This window comes from Lycorma delicatula, chromosome 1 (genome assembly GCF_047948215.1).
Source record: "Lycorma delicatula isolate Av1 chromosome 1, ASM4794821v1, whole genome shotgun sequence".
NCBI classification, from domain to species: Eukaryota; Metazoa; Arthropoda; class Insecta; order Hemiptera; family Fulgoridae; genus Lycorma; species Lycorma delicatula.
In genome coordinates, this window is record NC_134455.1 from 204,140,039 (window position 1) to 204,152,896 (window position 12,858).

Genomic DNA, 12,858 nt, shown 5'->3' on the forward strand with positions numbered 1-12,858 from the left:
ATATTTGTATATTTTAGTTCATAAACAAAATATTTACTAAATAGTACAATATAATGAGCATTGATCACATTTTAGAAAATGGAGTATAAGAATTGTGTATTTAATTGCCGTAACATAACGCAGTAGATATGTAAGAAGATACAATAGATTAATTTATGATAATATCAATATCCAATTTATTCCAATCTTATGTTTTATATTTACAAACCTTACACATAATAGATGCATTAAAGCTGGTTGTAAAATAATAATACACCTTAACAATTATAAATTCATTTTTTTAATCCTTACGTCAATCATCAATGCAGTCTTATTGAGAAAATACGCTACTAACATAAACGTAGATTAAATAATTTTCTTGAATTGGATTCAAAAATATTTTTTGAATTTTCTTAAAAGTAAGAAAATATGAATTTTAAAATATGTAATAAAATTATTTTAAGAATGTATCTTGCGCTTTTTCCGTAGTTAAAAATAGTAGGATTATCTTTGAACACAACCTGTTACCGAAAATGTACTAATCAAACATTAACCTCTATTTTGTACGCTTTTATCAATAAAACGCTATAAATTGGATTCAGATCTTATGGTTTTTTTTTTTAAATTGAATAGGTAGTTTCGTTAAAACAGCTACTTTTTGGAAAATCTGTTGCAGTTTAATTTAATTGTAATGACCTACGAAGTGGGTGTACTTTTTTAAATTTTCAATGCGAATCAAAAATAGAATTTACTTCTGTTCTTCAGCGACAGCGTAGTTGTCGAAACAAGTTGTTGCTGATTCTAACCACTGTGCTGGCCTAAACAACTTAAATTTCAAAGATTATAATAATTTAAAACTTTCCGGTACTAAAATACAATTTTATATAACATCAGTATATTTTAAAACAATAGCGAAAGAGTTGAAATTAGAAATATTGAAATTGAAAATTATCCTGGATAATAGATGGAAAAGTGAACAGTATGACTGGACGTTCCTCCTTGACGATATAGCTAGTGATCACCGCGCAATGATACTAGACCTGAGAGATGCGAATTTTGAGTGAGTGGAGTATCCTCCCCTACCAAGTTTTTCAGCGGAACAAATTGAACTAATAGTCAATATAACAGCTGATAGACTAAAAAATAGGCAGCAGCAGATCCCTGAAGCTTTATCAAATATAATTAAACAAGAAATAGATAGAGTGGCAAGTAAGGCTGCAAGGAGACGTAATGTATATTGGTGGACGACCGAGATCGGGAATATGAGACAAGAGTTCCAGTCCCTTAGGAGAAGAAAACAGAGACTTCTCAGAAATGGTAGGGAAGATTACCAGGATATAGCAAGAAGGTATATTGAAACTAGAAGGGCCCTTAACAGAGCAATTAAGAAAAGGAAAATAGAGTGCTGGAATAATCTCTGCAGTGAGCTCGATACTGACCCATGGGGCCAAACTTATCGTATAGTAACTAAGAAGTTCGGCAGATGATTACCTATTTTGGATAAGGCTAATGCTGAAATGCATGTGGCAAGATTGTTCCCTAGCATGATAGCCGATGATAGTGGACCCACACCATGTGAGAGCAGGAGCTTTACTATAGATGAACTGCAACTAGCGGCCAAAAGTCTGGCTTTAAAGAAGAGCACTGGACCGGACAGAATCCCTGCAGCGGTGATCAAAGGTTTAGTCCAGAAAACTCCCTGGGAAGTATTAGAGGTTGCCAGTTACGGTTTGGAGAGAAGAGTTTTCCTCGCGTGTTGGAAAGAGGCCAGGGTGGTGCTCCTTCTTAAAGGTGCACCCATGGAGGAGGACGCCACTTACAGAGCCTATTGAATACCATGGGGAAACTCGTGGAAAAAATGCTGGCGGGCCGTATTATTCGGGAACTAGAACAGGGAGTCGGGATTAGCCTAAACCAGTATGGTTTCTGGCGGGGGCGTTCCACTGTGAAGGCCACCTGTAGGATCTCGGACTGGGCTAATGAAGTCAGAAGAGGCACATGGCGCACAAGACGCATTCCATTAATGATTTCACTTGATATAAAGAATGCCTTTGGCTCAATCAGTTGGAGTCACATAAACAGGGCAATGGCCACAAAGGGATTGAGCCCTTATATATGTAGGCAAATCGAGGACTATCTTTCCGATAGAAGATGTTTGATTGAAGCCCAGGAAGGAAGAATTCATTTTGAGATGCAAGGTGGGGTGCCACAGGGATCGGTCCTGGGGCCGCTGCTATGGTTGCTAGTTATAGATGATCTCCTGCACAGAATGTTCCCTGCTGGAGTTGAGGTTTTGGCATATGCAGATGATCTCGCTGTACTAGTTGAGGGCAGGACGGTAATTGAGGTCCAAGAGAGGGTGAACGCGGCCACTTAGATCATTAATGAATGGATGATTTCTGGGGGTCTGCAGTTGTCATTGGAAAAATGTAGGTGTATCGCCTTCACTGGAAGAAGAGTACTGGATCCTATTACTATTTTCATCAATGGTAAAGTTATAGAAGAATTGCATAGTTTGAAATACTTAGGAGTTACCTTCCAGAGGAATTGTAGATATACTGACCATATAAGTAACCATATAAGTAGACCACTGACCATATAAGTAGGAAGGCTGAAGCAATGGTAAAGAGTCTTAACATTATAATGGCAACGCAGAATGGCCGTAGAGCATCAAAACGCAGATTGTTGGTGTCAACGATAGTATCCTCGTTGATGTATGCTGTTCCCGCATGGAGTCACGCTATAGATATCAGGCGTAACAAGAAGTTAGCGAGGGTGCATAGGAGAGGGCTCCTAGGTGTGGTGGCCGCGTATAGGACAGTGTCCTATGAAGTCCTTTGTGTTCTCCTCGCCGGAGTACTGCCGATAGACCTCATCGCGAGATATGGAGTCGAAAGATCGAAGGGCAGAGCAGATCAAGAGGCCAAAGATTAAGTCAATACTACCTGGCAGGAGAGGTGGACTAATAGCGGTGTGGGTCGCTGGACAAGACAACTCATCCCGGAGATCGAACCATGGATAAGAAGAGGTTTTGGCGAGATGGATCACTTTTTAACGCAATTTTTCACCGGGCATGGCTCATTTAATAATTACTTAAATAAAGTAGGAAGGAGAACGGAGGCAATCGCATGTATTGCGAAGAGATCGACGATGCAGAACATACTTTCTTCATATGTGAAAGATGGACCGCCGTCAGATTTGACATGGCGATCGACGGGATGACTCCCGAAGCTATAGTACCTTTTATGACTAGTCGGGAATCCAATTGGAAGAAAATAGCGTGTTACACCAGACAGATCTTATCGCAGAAAAACATCGACGAAAGGAGACTGGGTTTTTGATTTAGGTTATGGAAGGGAGGACAGCCTCAGCGGGAAGGGCCGGCATGCCGAGGTGTGTCGGTTCCAATGAGCCGCTGGGGACTCCTGGGGATATAGTTTAGGGAATAATAGAATAATAAAACACAAGATATAGAGTAAAGACCTCGACACCAAGTCACGACACTCCAGGTATAGCGTGGTGTCTGAAAGGGGCATATAAAATAAAAGATTACTCTCAAAAAGATCTACCGGTAGGCCGACCTGCCATTGCCTGTATATAGCTGGTAGGCGGGAAGGCCTATCTGAGTATAAAGACACTCCTCTGGGTGGCGTAATACCAACAAGTCGGTCCGGCCCAGGGGAGCTGAGAGAAAAAAAAAAGAAAAAAAAAGTATATTAATTACTTAATTGGGTATTCATTACAAATTTTATACGATATTATTTGCATTAATTTTGTTTTTTATTTCTGATGCCCGTAGAATGTTTTAATCGTAGAAACTATTTTGGATAAATTTGTACATTTTTCAATGAAATATGTTTTTTTTTATTCTATTATTGGTTAATCATATTTATGAAATTGCATAAACAAAATAGGTAATTTAGCATAGAATTGCATCTTTTATCCGGCAAACCCGAAAGAGTTATGCAACTCTAGCTGCTACGGGCTACAACCGTGGCAGATACTGCTCAAAGAAAATTAAATCGAATCAGTAACAAATTTTCAGAAATCACCAAAGATACAAGTTTCAGTTCCAGTCTAAAGATACAAACAAAATAATAACTGATAAAAAGAAACTTTATTTTCTCCACTTTCTTCTGAATGAAATTGTTCAAATACATAACTGAAGTGATTTACAAATAAAATGAAACCATCTACTTAATATAAGATTGTGACTTTTAAGTTCAGAAGCGACAAAAAAGAAAAAAATTATTTCACCTCTTTATGGAGATTTGAGTAGGACCAAATACCATCAAAAAGTATCTTAGGGGGCATTAAATTAAGGGAAAGAATTTATCTTCCCTTTGAGTAAATTCTGAAATATAGAACCAATGCAGATTTGGTATCTGCCTGCTCTTTTGCTCGGTTGTGGCCAAAATTAAACGGCATGAATGAACTATATAAGAAATCATAGTGCCAAATTTCATCCAAATTGATTCATCCAATTTGTCCATCCAGTCTGAAGGTATTATGTAAAAATCTATTCAAAATTGTTCAATGCTAAAGATGTATTTTTTTGGTTTAAGGAGGTATTTTTTGTTCAAGATCTGCAGAAATCCTGCCACATAAAGACTTGACTCGATTATTATGCTTTCCCTTATACTCTACAATACTGTATTATACACGTGTATTCATTTACTCTTACAGTATACTGTACAGTTAACTATAACCATTTATAACTATGAAACTAAAACTATATAACTATACAGCGAAGAAAGTAAAACCTAAGAAAGATAATGGAAGGTTTACTTACGTTGACATCTGCTGTAACAATTTTATTACAAAATATAATTAATAAAAATTTTTATTTATTTCACCAATATATTTCATAATTATGTATTTATTATGATACTTATGCAAATTTATGCCCAGCAATACAATTAACATACAATATTAATTCGAGTTAATTGTGTGAATCCCAGATATGTTTTTACTCGTAGAAAAGTATCTTTCGATTTATCTTTCGTTGTAGTTTATAATTTGGAGCATAAAAATACGCTACTAGTTAAAACAGTAGCGAATTTTTAGTAGTGAATCCAGAATTCAAACAGTTTTTTTGTTGCTGGGGGAGAATTAGTGCTACTGACCGGCCCACATTTATACTTATCCATCAAATCGTCCAAGATCGTACATAATTACCTGACCTCTTGCTTTTATGCTTCGATCACATATACGTCCATTAAATCAGTTTATGTGTTTCCACTGAAATGTTTGTTTCATTTAACATCATTGTCGTTCCATTACTATCCTATTTAATACTTAAATGCATAAGTTGTTAGTTGTTGATTGAGATTAATACACGTAACGTTAAGCTAAATTATATTGATGAAGTGCTTTAAAATACCTCTCTATAAGTTTCTACGTTACTTCATTAGATGTAAAATTATTAGCGATATTAATAAGACCGTAAAGTCATTGTCATTAAGTCTACTTCAGCACCGTATTTTTCTGTGATTGTTATGAGAAGTTTATTTAATATTTCTTTTCATATAAACTATCTTTCTTTTTCCTTTTTAGCCTCCGGAAATTACCCTTCAGGTATTACTTCAGATAATGAATGAGGTTGATATGTATGAGTGTAAATGAAGTGTAGTCTTGTACAGTTTCAGTTCGTCCATTCCTGAGATGTGTGGTTAATTGAAACCCAACCACAAAAGAACACCGGTATCCACAATCTAGTATTCAAATCCGTATAAAAGTAACTCCCTTTACTAGGAACTCTCGCCTTCCAAATCAGCTGATTTGGAAAGACGCGTTCACCACTAGACGGACCAGATTGGTTCAATATAAACTATCTAATTCGCTGTTATAACAAAGCTAGTCAATGAGTAACATATAACATATGTTAAGAAATCCATTACGTGAATGAATAGTAAACTTTATGAGGATTTTAATTCAGATTTGGTAGATAACATTCATTTAATCAAGTCTCTTAAATAATTAAAAACCGTAATTAATGGCTAACTTTAAGTTTACGTTCCTACAAAAGTTAGGCTTGATTTGGTGTTTTAATCACACCGGAAACTGTAAGTTAAAACTATACATACAGAAAATATATACAAATATAAATATATAAATAAATAATTATTTATTCATTTATATACATATATATACACACACACACATATATATATATATATATATATATGTTCGTTTGTTCAAAATCTTAAATCTCCGAAAGTTCGTCACCTAATTGCTTTGGGCCTCAAATACAATTATTTTGCTATACCTACTATTTATATGCCTAATATGTCGCACACCTGTGACAGATGAAAACATTCTTTTTTTTAAAAACAGCGCTATCTGTTGACCGTAAAAGCAATACACGCTATACTAAATATTTTACGATTCCATTTCAGTGTTTCCGATATGTATGTCCGCTATAGATTAAAAAACTACTGGACCGATTTACGCGCGGGGAAAAAGGGAAAAATCGGAAACGCGAAAGAGGGAAAAATTAAAAAGGTAAAAGGGAAGAAGATAAAAAGAGAAGAAGGGGAAAATGGAAAAAAGGGAAAACGGGGAAAATGAAAAGGAGAAAAGGAAATGAGAAGGGGAAAGGAGAAAAAAGAAGAGGAAAGGGGAAAGAGTAAGAGGAAAGGGAAATCAAAGGAAAGAGAAATGGAGGAAGGAACGAGGAAAGGGGAGGAACGGGGAAATGGAGGAGTGAAAGGGAAAACGGAGAAGGAAATGGGGAAAATGAGGGAAATTATAACGGAATATGGTACAAGGGGAAATTAAAAAGGAGGAAAGGGGAAGGAATAGGAAGTAAAGGAAAAGGTGATAGGGAAAAGGGGAACATTTAAAGATTAAACTTTGTGAAGTTCCGTAATGTTCATTTCGTTAATGTTTTATCAAACTTTCAATTGTATTCATTTAATCTATCTATATATACTCAAATGCAGCAATAGCGAAGCATTGCCGGATCTGCTAAAAAAACTTCATTTGAATGATTTATTTTAGCTTGCCTGTGAAAGAAACCTTCCAAACTCTACCTTTTCAATCTGCATTTTGAAGGTACATGAAATTATGGATTCTAAAAAAGGTTTAAAGTAATAATTCTAATGAAGATGATGGCTGATGAAAAATGAAAGGTTATACCTGGAATTAAGAGTCGGAGGAGGTCCTGATGGCTGACCTGGAGAAACTGGGAAGGGACTTCCGGAGATGGCGCCTCCAACCGAATGCTAGTAAGTTAAAACTATACATACAGAAAATATATACAAATATAAATATATAAATAAATAATTATTTATTCATTTATATATATATATATATATATACACACACACACACACACATATATATATATATATATATATATATATAAATGTTCGTTTGTTCAAAATCTTAAATCTCCGAAAGTGGTGTCTCCGAAAGAGGTGTCAGCTTCCATCTGAGTAACAAGTTTGCTAATAGAGAGCTTAAAATTCTATTCGAGGATATATGGCTCTTTCACAATAAGACACCGAAATACCTAGGCGTGACACTTGATAGAACGCTTTCATTTAAGGAGCATCTAATGAAAACTGCAGGGAAATTAAGAGCGAGAAACAGCATCTTACATAAGCTCTGTGGAACGACGTCGGGAGCATCGGCTTCCACTTTGCGCACATCGGCTCTGAACCTGGTCTTTTCGGCTGCTGAATATTGTGCGCCAGTGTAGCTTAACAGCCCTTATGTTCATAGAATTGATGCTCAATTTAATAACACTCTGAGAATGATTGCCGGGGGTTATCAGGTCTACTCCCGTGGAATGGCTCCCGGTATTGAGCCACATACCACCCCCGAACCTGCGCCGTATGAACGCTCTTGTAAGAGAGTACAAGAAGATTATGGACAATCGAAACCTGCCAATACATGAGTACATTGACGATTCCAATCGTGGTCGCCTACGATCTAGAAAGCCACCACAGAGGACGGATTTAACCTAACTGACGCCTGGCGTCGAGAATAGACCACAAAGCAGAATAACCAAATCCCATGCATTACTCAAAGGCCGCCGGGTTTTGACTTGCCACGTAAGACATTGTCAACGCTAAACAGAATACGGACTCAGCATGACTCAAGCCTATTTCCTGTTTAAATGGGGCAAAACACCGACGGCCCTTTGTGAGTGTGGTAAAAATCAAACTGTCAAACACATCACAGAAGTTTGCCCTAGGACAGCTTATGTAGGGAATCCTGAAGATTTCCTGTTGGCGACTCCAGAATCAGTAGCATATATTAGTTTGTTAAATCTTTGTTTGTAATTTTGACTATAATAGGTGTTATGTTTTGGTGCCATACGCTAAATAAATAGATAAACATGGAAATACGATATCAGCATTAAGTCTACTGACAAAAAGGTTCGAAAGCCTCCAATCTAAATATTTAGGTGGTTCAATTATGCCACTCGTACTTTACCTTTTTATTGAGAATAAGGATAATAATTTATCTGGTCTCACCTCTTCAAAGTGATTTTAAAGTTAATATACGGTACAGAATTAAGAAATTGGTTCCTAGAGGTGATATATTACGTCCTTAAATTTCCAAATAGTCGTAATTTCTACATTTGTTTGTCTAATTTTATTAAAACATTCTGTTGCCACATCATTAATTATGGCAATCAACAAAATAGTATCAGTCAAATTTAAAACTTCATCAAAACCTTAAGGTAAGAAGCACTTATTTCTTTTGAAATACTTAAGCTTGGATTTAAGTAATTAAGAAGATATGGATATGAATATTAAAGCAAATGTCAGTCTACTTGTGATACTAGGAATCAAACAGCGTGGAAAAACTAGGTGAGAGACATCAATGAAATTTTGCTTAGTGAAAAATATATTCTGATATAAAGTGCTGCCTTACAGGATGTGCGGCACTTAACCGTAACAAAATATCACAATGTCACTGATAAACTATATAAACATAAATTATAAAATTTTTGATAAAAGGTTTTTGTGAATATTTCTTACCAAACTGAATAATAAATATTTGTACAATAACAGTATTTATTAATTTCACTGCTGTTCTCCAAACATCAACATTTTTCTTATTGTCTTTTTTTTATTAATTGGAAGTTAAGATGGTTGGAACAGTAAAAGTATTTCATTTGGTTTTAACTTCAAAGTCAATATTAAAGAAGAATTTAAAACATAGTTACATTTTTTAATATAATTATATAAACCAGATAATTTATTGTACATTAGTTTATTTTGTTTTTCAGACTGATAGGGGATACAGTGGCATCTAGTTTTTTCACTTCAATCTTGGTAGCAGATACTCTCATGAAGAACAGCTTATATTGGAACGTAAAAAGCTTGCAACGTGGGGTATCACTTCTTATGAGCTGTATGGTCCATCTGGTAAACTTGTTTTTCCTGCTGCTACCACATTATTTCAGTGTGTTGATACAAGTCACATGGTAAGTATTTATTTATAGCTTGATATAAGTAATGTATTACTTGATAGAAGTTATTGACATTTGATAATTCCTCAAAAAAAATGCAGTTTTTTTGAAGTATAGTACTGTATATTATATATATATATTTGATGTAATTAAAATTTATGATGTACCTTGCTTCATTCATTGGCAAACCACAGATACCATTACATTGAACTTTTTTTATGTTTAGACTGTTAGTTAGTGTTAAGCAATTTAATTAACTTAATGCTCTCAACCAATTACAAGATCAAGTGAAATTTATTTATTTTGACTGTAGTTACATGCAGTATTACAGAATTGATCAATAGATCTGTGAAGTAGATTTATGTATCATGTGAGGCATAAATAAAATACGATACATAATAGCATGCATCAGAGATGGGCCCACATGTTAAATGAAAAAACATGAGGATGTGCCCAAAGAGGTTTGTAGTGATTGATGACAGTATGCAAGGCCAGGTTCATGTATTTGAATACTAGATCGTGGATACCGGTGTTCTTTGGTGGTTGGGTTTCAATTAACCACACATCTCAGGAATGGTCGAACTGAGAATGTACAAGACTAACACTTCATTTACACTCATACATATCATCCTCATTCATCCTCTGAAGAATTATCTAAACGGTAGTTACCGGAGGCTAAACAGGAAAAAAGAGAGGTTCATGTATTCCATCCTTTTATTATTAGTGAAATCTTCTTAACTTCTTGAAATTTTATGTTCTATGCTGTATGAAATAGTGACATCATTTGGATTATTGAAATATGTATGCATATTGAGTATGCATCTGTGGCAGTTTCAAGTCGGCTAAACCAGGGAGATTGGTCTCTACAACACGGATTATAAAATCGTTTGCTGCACTTTAGTGTGCTTCATTAAGGGTAAAATTTGGTAAAAATATAGATTTTAGATAACTCATATATGTTTTACCCATTTATTGAGCAAACTTTAAATGTATGATATCTTTCTGAGTAGTAAAAAAAATTAAATAAAATTACTTGTTTTAAAGGGTAATATATTTTTCCTTTGTTGTTTTTATTCATTCATTGGCATTAGAAAGAAGAAGCACATTATTTCATAAAGTTTTTTTAATATTTAAAAGTATTGAGGAAGATGCTGTCTAATACAATTAAACAAAGGAGTTAATTAAAAATGTCATTAAAAAATCATTAATTATAAGCATGCAAGAATAAGGGGCAGTTTTTATGGTTCATTAGTATCATTAATGTTTTTAAATTTTTACATATTTTTTGGTGAGAGTTTGGTCCCATTTTATATTGGTTTGGTCGTAGAGTTTTAATAGTTTTGGTCATAGAGTTTGGTCCCATTTTAATAATGGTTTATTTCTTGGAAGTTACGGAGTAACTTCCAAGAAATAAACCATTACTCACTAAACTCTTTCATCAGACACAATATGCCATAAATGTTTATAAACTAAGCTGTTTGGAGGGTACTGAGTTTTTTGTTTGACAAACAGGATACAGCTTCAAATAAAGACCCCAATGATTGTGTAAAAGTATTCCAAAAAACATTGTCAACATTTCGCTATAATTTCATTGAAACAACTTACAAATGCACCTATGTTATTAGGAATGAATCTAAATTTTGCTTTAAGAATGAATTAAATTGTAGCAATGTTTTAAAAATGTTAAATATTGCTTTTGATGAGTTTGCTATGAGTAAAGTAAGCATTTATCAGTGGTGTAAGCGTTTCCAAAAAGGTCATGAAGACGTTGAAGATGAGCGCCCCGGACACCCCAGCACATCAACAACCGATGAAAACGTGGAAAAAGTGAAAGAAATGATAATGAATGATTGTCGAATCACAATCAGAGAAGTCTCTCTGATTGTTGGGATATCAATTGGCCATGTTATGAAATTTTTTCAGATGTTTAGGGTATGAAACGTGGGACAGCAAAATTTGTTCCAAAATCAATCAATCATTTGTTCTCGTCTCATCAAGCTCTCTAAAATGATATATCAAATGATCATTGGTCCCATTTGAAATTTTTGGGTTGCTCCTCACCAACTGCTGCCCGGAAATCAAAAAGTGTGAAATATACATTCATTGAAGTAGCCCCTTAGAACAAGGAAGAATCCCCCAAACTGCATACAGTAATTTCAATTATAAAAAAAATTAAGGGTTTGTTAGTTACTTTTCAGCCACCTAGTATATATATATATATATATATATATATATACACACGAGGTGCTTCCCAAAAGTTCCGGGAATTTTACCATAAAAATAAAATACCTTACCATAACTTATAATTTCCACTGTCTCCCTTCAAAGTAATCCCCTTGGGCTTCGATACAGTGATCCCAGCGTTTTTCCTATGATTCCATGCATCCCTGGAAGTCTGCAGGTGTAAGTGTTCAAAGCACGTTCTGAGTTTCTTCCTGAATTTCCTCAATTGTGTTAAAACGACGGCCTTTCGATTGAAATTTTATTTTCGGAAAGAGAAAAAAGTCGCACGGGGCATGGTCAGACGAATAGGCTGGGTGGGGAATCACTACTGTCTTTTTGGAAGCCAAGAAATTCCAAATGGCTAGCGATATGTGCGCGGGTGCGTTGTCATGGTGCAGAACCCAGCTGTTGTTACCCCACAGATCTGAACGTTTGCGCCTAATGTTTTCACGTAACCGCTTCAAAACTTCACAATAGAACATCCCGTTGACAATTTGACCAAGAGAAAGAAATTCCTTATGGATAATGCCTTTTCCGTATGGAGAAAATTGTTGGTTCACAATTTCTGTATTGAGTGATTCGTTTTCTGAAATTTCAAGGTCAGCTCTCTACACCATTGTGAGTGAGAGACTTCAGTACCGCAAACTGTATGTGAGATGGGTTCCCAAGATGCTGTCCGACCATCACAAAACAATGAGAATGGACGCCTCCCTAACGTTTCTCCAGCGCTACCACAATGAAGGAGAAGATTTTTTGAACAAAATTGTCACAGGGGACGAGACATGGGTCCATTTTGAAACTGAAGAAACAAAAGAACAATCCAAACTAAAAAAGTTCAAGCGAACCTTCCCCAACAGAAAGTGTTTGGCTACTGTGTTCTGGGACCGGAATGGAGTTCTGTTGGTGGTATTCATGGAACGTGGCACGACCATCACTGCAGCCTCATACTGCGTGACTCTTCCACGTCTACGAAGGGCAATTCAGAATAAGCGGTGAGGAATGTTGTCATCAGGCATTGTCTTTCTCGGCCGTACACTGCAGCTGTAACAAAGAAGCTCCTGCAGCGTTTTCGTTGGGAAGTGTTTGATCACCCACCATACAGCCCGGACTTGGCTCCATCCGATTTTCCCTCTTTGCTCACATGAAACGCTGGCTAGGAGGATAACATTTTGGCACAGACATCGAGCTGCAGACCAGCGTAGAAACATGGCTGAAAACACAGGCGG